Below are 16,434 nucleotides of genomic sequence, written 5' to 3'. Positions count from 1 at the left end.
TTGGTTTAGAGATGTACACAGAAGTGCATTAACTTCACCCCTCACGAAGCGACACTAAATTACTAAATTGATGTTCATCTTTCCCTTAGAACTGTATTAGTGCAAAAGTATTCAGGACGGGAAATAAAGTGTTTGCTTTCAAATCCCTGTTGTTTTTATCTCACAGGCCTTCTTACAAACCCCTCGTGTTGTAACCTCAAAGCCAAAGATAACATACTTATGCTCTGCAAAGGATCATTAAGCCAGGCCTCAGTGTTCGATGCCACGGGCGCACCGGGTGAATGATTCCCCAGAGTAATTACGTTCATTACCCACATTAAACCTAGTGGTATTTTGCCAGAGCTGAGCAATGCTTATGTCAGTGTCTGTTCCTGTGTTAGAGTGAAGATAAATGGACGTGGGCCTAAGTGCAATGTATTTGCATGATATTAAATGGAAAGATGTACTTTTACCTATCACACAATCATATGTGGAAATCACTGTCTTGTAATGGGGTTTTCTCTGTGCTTTGAACTGTGGCAGCTGTGACGGACAGTAAAATCTTGACTATAAAGATGAAATGCAGGGACAAAATGCATGTTTTTGATTTGAATTATAATATGCTTGATGTTGAAGCATAAAGGTAATTTGTTAACCAGTATAATTAACATAAAAGCATTTTATTTTTGTAATACATTTGACCAGTTAAGCATCTGTAATGGGATTTGTGATGAAAATGATTAGTCTTAATATAATAATTCAATAAAAAATAATGCAGGAAAATGGACTGTTGTGTACTTTAATTTTTGTTGGAGATTATGTTTTTACTTGCTCTGAATCTCAGATTTGTCCTATGGTATGAATGTTTCAAGCATGATTTGATAAATTACAACTTAAATTAAAAAGAAAAATATAAAAATGAAAAATGGCTCAGGCATAACTTTACAAGTGTCTATTTTAGTAAATGGCAATAATTTATTTAATCCATATATTTCTAAAAGCGTAGGAACTTGGTACATTTTGTCAATGAAAACTATGTCCTCTGGTGTGATACCGTATCCTGATTTTAAATCGGGCAATTCCACATACAACTTTAATTAGTTGAAAGACCCCATTCAAGGTCATGGTGATGTTACTGAAACCCATGTTATGTTAACATTATAGGTTTTGTCTCAGGATTGTTCAAATATTTAACTTTTTTTTAATTTTGTTGTCCTTTGGTGCGACAACCCTACATTTTATTTTTCATTAAAAACTAAAATTATGCAAAAGTGTCTTGCTAACTGCTAATGACAGGTTAGCTAGGCATAGCAATGTCGTAAACCCACATACAAGGCTGAAACATCCTTTGGTTTGACAGATAATGTCCCCCGGTGTGACACCTATATTGTCACACAAGGTCTCTTTAAGAAGAATTTTAAAAACTTTGAAAACTTGTACTGTTATAAAGTGTCACGAAACTAAGTATAAAATCTGATACTTTGTTTTTGAGACAGAAAGAACTGAGGGAGAGAGAGGACATGGAATTACACTCACTTTAAAATAATCACATTTTGTTGCTTTACTGTCAAAAGATCTTTGGGATAAAGTTGTGGACAGGCACAAGTCAGGAGATGGATAAAAAAAATGCAAAGGCTTTATCAATGCCTAGAAGTGAAGTCTATTATTAAGAAGTGGAAGGTATTTGGTACAACACAGACCCTCTCTGGATCAGGACGTCACTCAAACTGGATGAAAGAGCCAGGAGGAAACTGGTCAGAGAGGCGACCAAGAGGCCGATAGCAACTCTGAAGCATGACAAAGAGTGGTCATTGTGTGCATGTGACGGCAATATCACAAATTCTCCACAAATGTGTCTCGTATGTGAGGGTTGCAAGAAAAAAGCCATTCCTCAAGAAAGGCCACAAGCAGTCAGACTGAGCTTTGCCAAAATACACCTTGAAGATTCTGAGGCAGATGAGATTAAAATGGAATTATTTGGCCTCAACACCAAACTATATGTCTAGGGGAAATCCAATGTATCTCACCATTTAAATAACAGCATTCCTAGAGTAAAGCATGGAGGTGGTGATATCCTGTTGTGAGGGTGTTTCTCTGCAGCAGGAACCGGAGATCTTGTAAATCTGTTGCCCTCTGCCAGAGAGTTGTCAATGGGAAGAAGGTTTACCTTCCAACATGACAATGACCCAAAGCACACAGCAAAACTGAACACACAGTGGTTGAAGGAGAAAAATGTGAATGTCCTTGCATGGTCTAATCAGAGCCAAGACTTAAAGAGCCAGTAAGATGAAAATTCTAAGCTTCCTATCACTGTTTATAAGTCCCGTACAACAGGTTTAAATCCATGCAAGGTTAAAAAACATTGTCATTTTGTCAAAATATAATTTTAAAATTACCTCAATTCTCAGAGATCCCCAAACGGTTCGCGCGAAGCTGTTCAAAAGATTCAGTTTCCTTAAACCCCACCTTTCGGTAGCATACTGTGTTCTGATTGGTCAACTGACAACTTCACGGTAAACAATGTGTTAGCATTAACATATAGTGCTAGCGCGACATACTGATAAGACGCTTGGGAGTAAACAAACACATAACTTCATAATCATACTTACAGGTTGTGATTCGGAGATGCTTGTTGGTCCAAATAAAGTTGGTAATGAACCCTCTTTTATGGCCAAACGCTTTGAAAATTCCGCCTTGAACTCACCGAGATTAGAAAAGCAGTCATGAGTGAAATGTTGTGACCACAACAAAAGGGATTTGTTGTACTGCTCTGGTATTGTGGTAAAAATGAATTTTAACCATCGGTTCTTCTGATCTTCATTCTTTGGCAGTGAAAATAAAACAAACTTGCCTTTACAATTAAAAACACACTGTCTCCTTGACATGATGCTATCACACCAACTACTAACCAGAGCGTCTGTGTGGGGGGTGGGGCAGGTCAGAGTTTTGTTTCTCCCATAGACTGTATAAAAACATGGACGTAGTGTCCGTGACGTAACCCGTAAACTCCTGAAATGTGTTTTTGAAGACTAAAGTGTGTAGAGCGCAGGCGGCAAGGAAGTCGACCAGAAGTTGAAGTCGGCCGCGAGCTGCCATCTTGTAGCAGAACTTCACTTGCGTTAGCATCCCATTGACTTTGCATTCATTTTGGCGTCACTTTGACAGCGAATAACTTTACATCTGAGGCGTTTAAAGACTACATTTGTCCATTATTTATTTCTAAAGATACACGACAATGTATAAAGGGCTCTATTACCTTCTATGTTACATCATGGCCCCGTAGAAAGTTTTTGTAAAAAAAGGCTAACGATTGCGTCATAACCACTCGACTCTGTCGCACAGTAGAGAAATTACCGTACAGACAGGAGGAGATGCTCGCAGGCAATTAACTTAATATGGCGTACTGGCGTTACATTTTAAAATACTATACAAAATAATTAATCAGAATACTTACTCCTGCTCACTCACGCCAAAGAACTCCCCGCTCAAGCTCGCTGTCTCTGCAAGATTAACGATGGCAGTTTTCACGCACAGCTACTAGAAGATTTACATCTGTCAGACAGGTTGCTGACGTCATCAAGCTTAGTTTGAGTCTGCGCGTCAGAAACGGAAGTGCTAAAAATCGCTAAAAATGGGCTTCACTTGTCTCAATTGAGTTCCAATGGGGTCGCTGTGTCCATTTCTTTTACTGTCTATGGTAGAGCGGGCCGTCGCCATCTTGGCAGCGCGTCACCGCGTGACTGTCCCGGACAATCAAAAATGGGCAAAAAGGTGGGAGCTAGTTGCTGAAGCCACACCCACCTAGCACGACGGCGGTGACAGCAGCGGCAATCCACCTGTCACTCAAGTGGCTACGCCCTTAATTATGCAGAACTTTAAATCTTAATATAATTTAAACGGATGAGTTATAAAACAATTCACCCCCCTCACAGTTGTCATGAAGGGCAAAATTAGCTATTTAGACCAAAATCATTTTTTGTACCAGGCTGTAAACATGTTTTTTCCTGCTGTAAAGTTGGGCATTTTAACATTGGGAGTCTATGGGACTGACTCCCTTTTGCAGCCAGCCTCAAGCGGCCAGTCGATGAATTGCATTTTTAGTCACTTCCTTATTGGCCTCACGAGAGAGAGCGGGAGGTTGGCGCTCGGTTTCTCCCAAGACGGTAGGCGGAGATTATTATGCAAAGTGTTCTCGTTACGTTCAAAGAGATGGGCAAAATATTTGAAATCTATAGCGACTCGTTTCAACGATTCAGTGTCGACTCCTTACTTTAGAAGCCAATAACTTTATAAATCGTGTACTTTTTGGTTTAATTACTTTGCACATTGTTTACACTGATGGACAGCTACATCATACACTGTAATACAGGTATAATTTTTGATTTCCCATCTGTGTAGCTCTTTAAACCCCATTGAAAATCTGTGGAATCACTTGAAGGCTGTAATCCACAAACAATCACCATCAAATTGATCTGAACTTGAGCAGTCCTGAACAGTAGTGTGGGCAAATATTACAAAGTCTAGATGTGCAAAGTTAGTAGAGCCATATCCCAACAGACTAAAGGCTGTAATTAAAGCAAAAGGTGTATATATATATATATGTATATGTGTGTATATATATGTGTGTGTGTGTGTGTGTGTTTTTCTTTCACTTGGATGTTATAAGTTGCACTGAGTAAATACAGCTGGATAAAACATAAAATGTTTGTTTTCATTTCAGGCTGCAAAGCAACAAAAATGTGATTATTTTAAATGGGACTGATTAACAGGGATCCTTGCAGAAGGGATAAGAGCATTGCAGAGAGTAAATATAATTGAAATGATGCCTTAAAAAAAACACATGTACTGTAAGAAATTCATGCATTCAATACATGCAGCGGGGAGGCTCTAGAAAGAGTTTCATGAACATACGGATTAACTTAATGAGTGAATTTGTTGATTAAAATTTAGTTTTGCTTAAAAAAACATGTTGATATTGTTTGTATCAAAATTAAACTTTCTTTCTCCTTTAACATGTTCAAAGTTAAATAGAAATACTTTAATGTAATACCTTCTATTTTAAACAATAACTATCATTTCTGTCCTTTAGTGTGACATAATGTCCGATGGTGTGACACACATAAGAAAACAGACTTGTTTCATCTCGAAATATCTTTAAAAAAAAAACAGTGGCGTATTGCAGTAGGGGAGATAAAATCATCACTCAAAAAATTGTTCAGCAGTTTTGAACGGATGACAGCAAAGTTTGTCTCGTTGTCAAAGTTTGTCTTGAAAATGTCCATCAAGTCACAGGGAAAAAAATTATGTTGTTCATAATTTCATATTAAATAAATAACACTATGAAAATAAATGTCTAACAATGAAGATAAGTCTCTCAAGGTTTTTTTCTTTTTCTTCTTTTTTGCTATGTCACACCATATGTAAATTTACAGTACAGTAAAAATGTTTTAAAAAAGTGAAAGAATTGACAAAGTTAGTGACCCCTTATATTTTCTCAAACATCAGACTTCGTGCTACATACAGTAAATATATGTATTTCTTCTTCAAAAATGGTCTTTTACAAAAAAAAAAAAAAAAAAAAACCTTGTCAACTACCAATTTACAGCCACATCTGTCTATCTATGGCATCAACTATTTTCAAAGGGATAAAATACAGAAAGCAAGTTATGAAAAATATTTCTCTCATAACCCTTCACTTATTCAAAAATTTTAAATAAAACGGTTATAAAACGTAGACCAATTGAAAATGTTGAATGAACACTTCTAGCTCTTTGCTTTATACGGTCACTGCTTATATTCAGAAAATCATCCTACTAGTCTTCCTGCTGTTGCAGTATATCGTATTTGACCTACCTTATTTTGAATAAATGAATATCAGGCAGAGAGATGAGAAATATTATTTTCGCTTTTGATTTCTTTAACAGTCAGTAGAGGGCGCTGTGTATATTATATCGTTAGGAACTAGAGGGCGCGTCTCAAAAAGATTTATGCATTGAAAACACCGTACACAGTTCGTCACTAGAGGGCGCTGTATACCATTTTTTTTTTAATTATATTTATAGGAGCTACTCTCTCTAGTGTGTCTGCTAAAGTTGCGAGTTTATGGAATGTGAGGTATTACACTAGATTAAATCCAGCTGCAGATTCAGCGGCTGAAATATGATCACCATCACCTGCCACTGACTCTTAGGTTACTGTGCTCAAGAAACACACATATGTGAGATGATGCATGGATAGATGTACTGTATATAGATATTTAGAAATATCTCATGCTCACCCAGGCTGTATGTATTTGATCAAAAAATAAAGGTGACCAGATTTCTCAAATGGAAACTGGGGACATTTCAGTCAGTGGTCAAAATAGCCTTGAAATCTCACTTGTTATTATCTATGAACTAAAAACATTTATATAACGTTATACATATATGTTACAGGTCCCGGGCAGTCGGGAAGACTGTAAGCAGTACAACTTGACATTAAATGAGAGAGAGAGAGACAAGAATTAGTTGTTTCCTTAACGATCCTCTTTGTTGTCTTTTAATACACATACACATTTGTATTTCAGAGTCAGTAAGACACTTTGAATCACAAAATTATTCATAAACATGTTGGTAAAAATAATACACACTGTATAGATCAAATAAACAATAAATAAATGATAGCAACCTTAACCGAATGTACAGAAATGCCCTAATTCTTACAACTGGCCTTAATTCAGGTAAGTATCTTAAGAAAACAACTTAAGTAGGCTAAGTATTTCAGGTAAGTGAAACATGACATGAGTAAACATTTCTATGACATACTGTAAGTGTCTTAAAATTATTAATAAAATAAATAATAACAAATTGTTTGAACATTAAAACATGTAAATTACAGTTTGGTATGACAATTAATTAATTTAACTAACCTTGACATTAAATGAGAGAGAGAGAGAAGAATTAGTTGTTTCCTTAACGGTCCTCTTTGTTGTCTGAGGATGCGCTGCAATCGTCATGGTAACTCTACTCTCTCAACTGTCACCCAGAGGTCAGAAAATGCAGCTGAACTACACAGTGCAAACTCATCATATATTTAAGTAATTAAAATAAAACTTATATACATACATGTAAATAGAAAGTAATGTGTAAAAATAAAAATGAAATATATATAAAGAATTTAATTTGTGACCCAAACTATATGTAGGGTGGTCACACTCTCCCCAACAAAGAAGCGAATGCCTCCAAATATTCTTTAAATAACCATATTAACTTGTTGGTTCCTTTTATCTCTCAATAGACGTATAATGGTGTAATTGTCTGGTATGGTATAAAAGGAGCAGATATGTATAAGTATGTTGGTATTGGAGAAGTGTAGTGGGAATAACTGTTTGCTGGCATGGCTGGTGTCCCATAAAACCCTTAAGTGTTAACTGCTGCGTGTGTTTGTAATGATGGCTGACCTAAATGTGAGTAGGTGAGTCTCTGTGCTGGTCTTTGATGTCTTGTAGATCTTCTGGGTTGTATTGAAGGGGGATTTTCATTAGTTGTATGTGAGTTAGTTTGGACAACAGGAATGCCTCCATTTTCATGGATGCTCTCTGGTATGAGTACATCCTCATCTACAGGCAAGTATTCTTCATCCGCTTGTGTTTCTGCAGGTAGATGTTCCTCATCTTTTTGTGTTTCTGTAAGTTGCTCTTTTTGTTTGCTTTGTCTATTTCCACTTATAGGTCTTCTCGGACTGGGAAGTGTAAGTTCTTCAGATGATCGTTGGTAAGTTGGATCACTCTCCTTTGACAACATAGGTTGTACATTTTTTTCTCTTTTCTGTGTACTCTCTGGTATCCTTAACCAGTAGTATGTATTTTCTTCTTCAGAATCAGTCACATCACTGTTTGATGAAGTATCTCTCTTTGTTTTAGACCTTGTCTTTATATTGTTCCCCTTTCTTGCTGCAGGTGGCATCTCGGATACAGGTGATGGAACAGGTAGGTCAACAGGTAAGTCATTTACAAGGTGTAGCAGATTTCTGTGTAGAGTACGAATTTTTGACGTATCATTTTCTGGACTGACTCTATATACTGGGCTGTCATTTAGTTGTTCTTTAATGATGTAGAGTTGTTTCTCCCAGTAAGACTTAAGTTTTTCTGGTCCACCTTTTCTCATAATATTCTGGACAAGTACTCTATCTCCAGGATGCAGAGTGATTCCCCTTGACTGACGGTTATAATATTTTTTTCCTTTTTCACTAGACAGTTTACTGTTTCCACTTGGAATTCTGTATGCTTCTTTCATTCGTGCAGCCCATTTATCAGCATATCTTGTTGGAGAGTCATCTGTTTCTTCTGAATTCAATCCAAACAGTAGATCAACTGGCAGACGAGGAGATCGGCCAAACATTAAGTAGAAGGGTGAAAATCCAGTTGCCTCATGTCTCGTGCAGTTATAAGCATGGACAACACATACTAGATGTTCTTTCCAGTTCTCCTTTTCCTTCGCTTGGAGTGTTCTCAGCATTTGTAAGAGAGTCCTACTGAATCGCTCAGCTGGGTTACCTTGGGGATGATAGGGTGTGGTCCTTGAGTTTCCAACTCCAGACAGTCTATTCAAGGTCTTGAACAGTTCATTCTCAAACTCTCTTCCTTGGTCATGATGTAATTTATATGGACATCCAAAGCGTAGAATAAAATCATTGAATATCTTTTCTGCCGCAGTTCTTTCAGCCTTGTTCTTGGTTGCATAAGCTTGAGCATACCTGGTAAAGTGATCAATTACAACCAATATGTACTCAAAACCACCTTTACTTCTCTCCAGGTGTAGATAATCTATGGAAATGAGTTCAAGAGGAAAAGTAGTTGTAATGCTTCCCATTGGAGCTCTCTCATGGGTAACAGACCCAAACTATATGTAGGGTGGTTACATATATATATATTGTTTAGAAATTGTTATGGGTTCCATGTAGGCTACTGTTATTATAATTAATAAGAATGATGACTCTAACTGAATTGACCTTAACTGTACAATTTACCAAAAATCACATTATGAAAAGTAACTGTAGCCATTACAAATATCATACAAATATTAAAGAGGTGCTCTTCAGGTGCGCGCCTAAACCAGCTGAAAGATTTTCCACAGATGCCATTTTCTTCGAGTCGCGATGGAGAGCATATAAGGACTGAAATTAAGTGTTTAATCGTATTCACAAATTGTGTTTTGTAACATCATACTGTTTTATTTATGTGCCGTGCAGGGGCGCTGCACAAGATCCCAGGCCAGTCCTAATGCACCCACCCCCCCCCCCCCCCCCCCGAAAATATATATTCCAGACTATTCAAGGGCCCTCTCTTCCTTTGGGGCCCTGGTAATCAGTACTAGTTTTACCCCCAGTCCGACGCCCCTGGTGCCGTGTGCCCCTAGACTTTTCTCAAGGACATTTCCTTCCACTCGCGATGTGGAACAGACGAGATTTCTTTTTAAAAGGAAAATGCAGAAATTAAGCGTTTTATCTAATTTATATATGTATTTTTCATGACATCATATTGATTTATAGTGATTTTTATGTGCTGTGCACTTCTAAACATTTTCTCAGAGAGAGATTTTCTTTCACTCGTGATGCAGATGTTTTACCTCATTTATAATATGTAACGTTAGGTTATTTTGTAACATCATATTAAACCACCGTTAACTGCTTAAATCTAAAATGGCAACATCAGTCATTGGCTCTTTTGTGTCTCGTGATTTCATTAAGCATGAATTGTGAGTTTTCACAATTTTGATGTGTCACTATGAGCTGCTTTATTCCTTGAATTAATTTGAAAATAAATCTTTTCAATATAGGTTACTCAAACTTTCTATACTGAATGAGTTTAATTGTTCAACATTCAAAGTGATTTTGTGCCCTCACAAAAATTGGAATATGGTGCATGAGTCACATGAACTACCTTTGCACTTTATCATCTTTATTTATTTATTTATTTATTTTTTATTTTTAAACATTAAAGTGTGTTTTGTGTTCAGCCAAAGCGAGTCATATGGGTTTGGAATTACAATTTACTATTCCTTTAATATTGTTACAGATGGTTCATGTTGGTTTAACAGAAAAATCAAAAGGAGTCTGATCTCTTTCTAAAAAATCTTTAAAAAAAAAAGATCAAATGTAAGTTTTTGGTATGCTTGCACTGACATTTGTCATGTGATTAATAATAATGAAAGTATATTATGTGTGTGTGTGTGTGTGTGTGTCTGTGTGTGTGTCTGTGTGTGTGCGTGTGCGCACACGTGTAGCTCAGTTTAGAAAGGGTTAATCCATGACTCTTATCTGGAAACACGCTTGTCATTGGTGGGCTACTTGCCTATAGGGTGGGCTGTGAGAGATTACAGTTTCATTTCTCCCCCTTTTTTAATTAAACAGAAGAAAGAAAAAAAAACAGCAGCTATGATAACGCCACCCACCGGTCTGTTCCTCACTGTACCTGTCAACATAATGGTCCCCCATCCCTCTCTCTCTCTCTCTCTCTCTCTGTGTCTCTCTGTCTCTCTCTCTCTTATTCCCCCTTCCCTCCTTTCCTTTTCCAGCCAGCAATGATTGACAGCTCAGAGCAGGTCATGTGACGCTCAAATACCCAGGGATTTTCAGTGAGCATGCTCTATAGTGTCCCTCCTCCCCCCTGCCTCCATTTGTCCAGTACGCTTGTCACTCCCTCCTTTATCCATCCTTTCCTGAAAAGGGGATGCTGTTATTGTAGCATCTTGCCGTGACTGCCTGCACCAGTTAGTCTTGTTGCTGTTATCAGAAGCATTGCGTATAAAAGGACAATTATTGATATTTTTTTTCTTTGCTTACATCTGATTCATTATTTTGTATTTTTAATATTATCATTATATTTACATTTTATTTTGTGGACATATCAAGGATATCCAAACAAGCTTATAGCAGTGGTAAGTGATGATATTTGTGTATGTGGGATTTTATTTATGTCTTTTATTTTTATTAAGATTGTTTTTTAATTTGTTTTGGCATATCAATTGTTTGACTGTTTGTTTGTTTTGTTTTTTGAGTATGTTCACACACTTATGATTAATTGATATGAGAAGCTTTTAAGTGAATATTTTATAGCCGTGAACAAAAAACGTGGACGGAACATCCAGTCCAACATTTTTTGTCCTGAGGTTTGTCCTCATCGGGCACATTTTTGGGGTGTTGTCCATGATTACAGATGCTGAGGTTCCACCAGATGGGCTTCAAGCCTGTTTGTCCCCCCCAGCGTGCCGCCACCTGTCTGTCTTTCTTTCTCTTTTGCCTCTGTACATCTCTTTCTTTCGCTCTTGTCAGTGTTGGGTTTGTTCCAATCAAGTGCCTTCCACCATGCAGAGTATCCCCGCAAATCTGAGAGAGAACAAGCTTTGCCAAGTCAGAGCTATTTGGATGAACCACATTTAGATTGAGAGGTTAAACTCAATTGACTTCAACAGGCATCCTCTTTAGTGTCTGCTTGTGTAATGGATTTCTCCCAGTGGGGGTGTGCGTTCTTGATTCGGATAAACGTTGCTCATCTCTAAAGGAAAGATTTTCAAATGAAGCACTAATTGAATGTAAAGCTGTGTTTGGTACTTAAAACCATCTGAATCCAAATAATTGGAGGGGTTTTATTTTTTTAGATTAAATGGCATTTAAATGGATTTGTAATGTGCTTTCATGAGGGAGAGTGTGCGTGTGTGTTTGTGCAGAAAAGAGATGAATGCGGTGCTTTGCCCCTAAAAAAGACGCATCTGTTCTGGAAGCACACTAGCTCTCTGTCCTAGTGTATCTGTTTGTGTTGCCACTCTCTCTCTCTGTTCTGTTTATCTTCCATGTGATTGGTTTGTGCAAAGGAAATGCACTTTTGTCTCTGTTTCTCATTGGTTGGAGCATGTATGATCTGTTCTGATGGCTGGTAACATTGGTGGTGGTTTGTGTGAAGCCTGTGCTGTCAAAAAAGGAGGGAAATGTGTGAGTGTATCTCTGTCGTCTCAGTCTCTTATATGCATCAGCTTCACTCTCTGATGCAGTGATGATACTATGAGCGCCCAGAGTGAATACTGAGTAGATATGGAATGCGGTACTTCTAGATCAGTATGCTGGAGAACCCAATATGGCACATTCTGAAGCATTAAGATCATCATTTACTTTGCCGAACCTGCATGACTTTGTTTGTTCTGTGAAAAACAAAACAAACAAACAAACAAACAAACAATTTTGAAGAATATGCTGGATGCTCCTTTTCATTTAGTGAAAGTGAAGAACTCAAATTGCTGTATTACTCTATAAAAGCAGGCCATATGACTGATTTGACTGCAGTAAAGTTCAGCTGATGTCATTTTTTTATTCGGGCTAGTTAAATAAATTTTTGGTTACCAAATTCTGAAGAATACCTATCCGTAGGGATACCAGGGATTTTGAAATTTCGTGTGCTCTGAGCTAAATAGTGCACTCCTTTTAAGCACCCCCAAACTGGCATTTTTAGAAGAGCACCTAACATTTTGAGCTTGCAAAAAATGCTTTGTTTAATTGAAGAATGTGTCAAAAAGTTTTAGGGCCTCAGATTGCATCATATCTAAACTCACTGACTAAACAGTATGTAAGAGGGATCTTTCAGCAGAATTTCTTTAGCTGTTGGCTCTATTGTTCTGTCATTTACATTTTTACCACTGTGACAAATCAAAGTCTTGGCGGTATAACACTATACTACCATATACACAGGCAGATAGATCATATTTATTTTTTGGAATCATCTAGCAGTTACTGAAGGCCTGAGTGCATTCATGTTGCTTCAGTGTTTACGGAGGTGGTGCTATCTTTTAGCACATGCTATAGTGTATGTAATTAGGCATGGGAAAATGCACAGCACTTAGTTAGATAGCCTCCATCATTATCCTTCAGAGTAGATTACTGTGAGCCAGACAGTGTAGGAGGAGAGGTGCTGTGCTGGAGAGAGCCTGGCATTAAAGTGTTAATCTGCTCAATCGTCACCTTTATTTGGAGGGTTTCCTCAATCAAAAGGCAACTCATTAAAAATACAGTAGGCCCAAAGGGTGGTTGAACACTTAAGCCACACTTAGCCACAGAGCTAATATATATTTTAAATACTTAAACAAATAAAAAAATAGTTTAAGTACTAAAATTACTAAAACTAAAACTGAAATAAAAATAAATATATACAAAAACTATTAAAAATGACAACATCCTATTGAAATGACTGAAAATATAAAAATGAAAGAATAATATAATATTTAATAAATTCTTCTAAGCAAAATATTAATAAGTACTATCAAAGTATATAAATAATAAAATAACATGGATCCAACTGACATTTATGAAGAAAAAAATATTATACTGGAATAAAATAAGCTGAAGTTGAAGTACCGAAACTAAAAAATAATAAAAACACATAAAAATGAAAAAAGTGCATAACAATATTATTCAAACTAAAAATATAAAAAGGCCAATAAAAAAAAAAATATATATAAAAATAAAAATATTAATAAATATATAATAGTATAAAATAATTATACAATAACAGTGATTTAACTAAGATTTATTTTTGAAGAATATAATACAATCACATTTCAAGCAAAAATAGGTTTGTTAGGTTTGAAAAAATAGTTAGATACAATATTCAGAAAGTTAATAGCATACATTAATTTAAATTAAATATAAATATAATTTGTATATATAATAAATATAAAATAAAAATGAATTAAATGCAGTTAATCTTTAAGTAGCTTAAAGGTCCAAATAAATGTTTCAGGGACAGCTGTAGCCATTTGCTGAGATATGAAGGACAATAGAAGAGATGGGAAGAGAGGGTGGCATTTGAGTAAGTGGAAGACGTGAGGTGAAAGAGTGAAACATGACAGATGGAGATGGTTGGGGATCAGGTGCATTTTCCCTAAGGCGCAATGATTTTATTTCAATGCACACAGAACCTGTTTACGCTGGATTCTGACACCAACCCATTTATAGGATTATTATAGGAGGTCCACAGAAGTATGGTAGTAAACAGTGATAACCCAAGTGCCCTGCATGGCGTTCACCTGCTGTGACAAGCTATTCAACTGGAATAATTGAACTATTCAGCTGGAATTAAACTACTCAACTGAATGACTCTGAAAACACAGATAAATATGCATGTCAGTCTTCAACCAAGCACCTGGCAGATCTTATCATCCCAATCAGGTCTTTAGAGCTGAAAACAGATCTAAAATATCTCCCTAATTTCCATATCGTCCACAATATATGGTGACAGATCTTTTGTTGTAGTGTGTGAACAATTTCATTCCTTGCAGTATAACTGTATGCATTCTGATTCTAAAACTGATACCAGTATAAAACTGATGTAGTCCAACTGATAACTAAAATCATTTTCGGTAATTAAAATAAAGCTGAAAAACATCAAAGTGTAGAAGAAAAACTTAAAGTAGTCTAAACTAAAGTAACTAACTAACTAACTAACTAACTAAATAAATAAATAAATAAATAAATAAATAAATAAATAAATAAATAATGATAAAACAGAACCAAAACTGGAAATGTTGCCTTGGCAATTTACTAAAATAAAACTAGTTTAAATGACTCAAATTTAAATAAGTTAAAAGTATTAAGCTTTTAAAATTAAAAGGAAAACTGAAAATAAAAAAAATAATATCAAATTTAAAATAGCAATACTATAATATTTAGTTTTGGAGAAAAAAAATGAACCTTATATTTATATTATATTGATAATTATTACATATAGTGGTGATTTTCAAAGACTACCATTCAAAGACTTTTGAGTAAACTATAATGTAAGAAGTAAGTCTCTTATGCTCACCTAGTCTGTGCTTATTTAATAAAAAAATAAATAAAAACAGTAAAATTGTTAAATATATTATAAATATTATATATATATATATATATATTAAAATGTGATTTATTCCTGAATTATTGCATAATTATTATATTATATTATATTATATTATATTATATTATATTATATTATATTATATTATATTATATTATATTATATTATATTATATTATATTATATTATATTATATTATTTCAGAACATCCATATGTTCAAGAATACATTGTATTTATGTGTTTTTCTGTCCTGTCACGCTTAGCTTGCTCTTTAGTAATATGACACTATTTTCTGTAGTGAATTGTGAATGCGTGAGCAATTACAGACACAGCATGAGCTTTGCGACAAGCATTAATTGTAATGAAAACAGGCGTGCAATGGAACAAATGACACTTTTGTTTATCAAATGTATTTCTGACATCACAAAGGCTTTTATATGCCACTGCAAAATGAAACGATGAATTTCATTGTGTTATTTCTCAACACCCACACATCACAGAACCATTAATAATACGATTTTGACAACAAATAAAGTTACAGCCACATCTAGTCCTTCTAGTAACTTCTATTGCTACATAGTTACATTAATATATTTTACATAAAAACCCATAATGTTTAGTTAAACCTCTACAGTTCAGCTTTAATGTGATAAACTTAAACCCACAGGTATTACATTTACAGCTTTCCCAGGGAATGAGTCATATGAGCAAAGGAGATGGAAATACTCAGATAATTAGGCCTAATGTTACAGTATAAATCAACGCTAATGTAATGCTAATCTCTAAAGGATCCCAGGTCCATTCTGCCACTCAGCAAGCGATCTATTAAATGCAAGTGTAAGCCCTGCAGACAGTTTTATCAGTCACAGAGGATATAGACCCATTAGGATTTCAATGGCATTACAGATCCTCTTTCCTCTGTAGATTGGTTGAGCATTGTGGGACTAAACCAGACTCCAAGACGCTCTCTGTCTTCTCAATTAGGTCTAATTAAAATGCTTTTTAGTCTTGATTCCAAGCTAGGTGATGACACACCATAGTATGCACCCCAAATGCACTGGCAATTGTGTGATATGTCTACATTTATAATGTGTTTGAACACTTGTGAGAGTGTGTTTACATAATTAGCTGGAAGTCTGTTATCAGCTTTGAAGTCTCTTGAGTTATGATGGAAGTATTCAACTCGACTTTACTGAGAAGTCGCATCTCACTCTGTCAGCTCATGATTGCAGAGTCTCTGCATTGATGGCCTGCGGTAATACTGTTCACACGCTTCTGGAACATTATATTCTTTCTCTGCTGAAGTGCAGTGACCCCAAAACATTAATGTTGACTTAATTGGACAGGATGACATTTGCAAGTACAGCCATGTTTTTGGAGGGTCAGTAACAAAAAAATCAGGTCACCTTTGAAGAATCACAACAACCTCTGAAGCCTTATCTTCCCTGCAGAAATTTGTTCAAAGTTGAAAAGATCAAAGAACAGACCCTTTTTAAGGACAACAGCATATTCTTAAGTTATAAGCAGCAAATTACAATGATTTTTAAGCTGTGTATATATAAAGTGCCAAAGGGCACCAGTGGTTTATTGGAACATGT

The 16,434-nt window shown here is 35.8% G+C and overlaps 1 protein-coding gene across 1 annotated transcript in view; it reads left to right on the top strand.

Annotated features, from left to right (window-relative positions):
• Positions 1-10,729: 10,729 nt before the first annotated feature.
• LOC132119461 (pleckstrin homology domain-containing family A member 6-like) overlaps positions 10,730-16,434 on the top strand; it is a 108,969-nt gene continuing 103,264 nt past the window's right edge. The window contains exon 1 of the mRNA XM_059529458.1: positions 10,730-10,895. The gene's annotated coding sequence lies outside the window, so the exon portion shown is untranslated. The remainder of the gene's footprint in view (positions 10,896-16,434) is intronic.

The sequence above is a fragment of the Carassius carassius genome, chromosome 38, assembly GCF_963082965.1.
Source record: "Carassius carassius chromosome 38, fCarCar2.1, whole genome shotgun sequence".
Taxonomy (NCBI): domain Eukaryota; kingdom Metazoa; phylum Chordata; class Actinopteri; order Cypriniformes; family Cyprinidae; genus Carassius; species Carassius carassius.
This window is presented reverse-complemented; position numbering and strand designations above follow the sequence as displayed.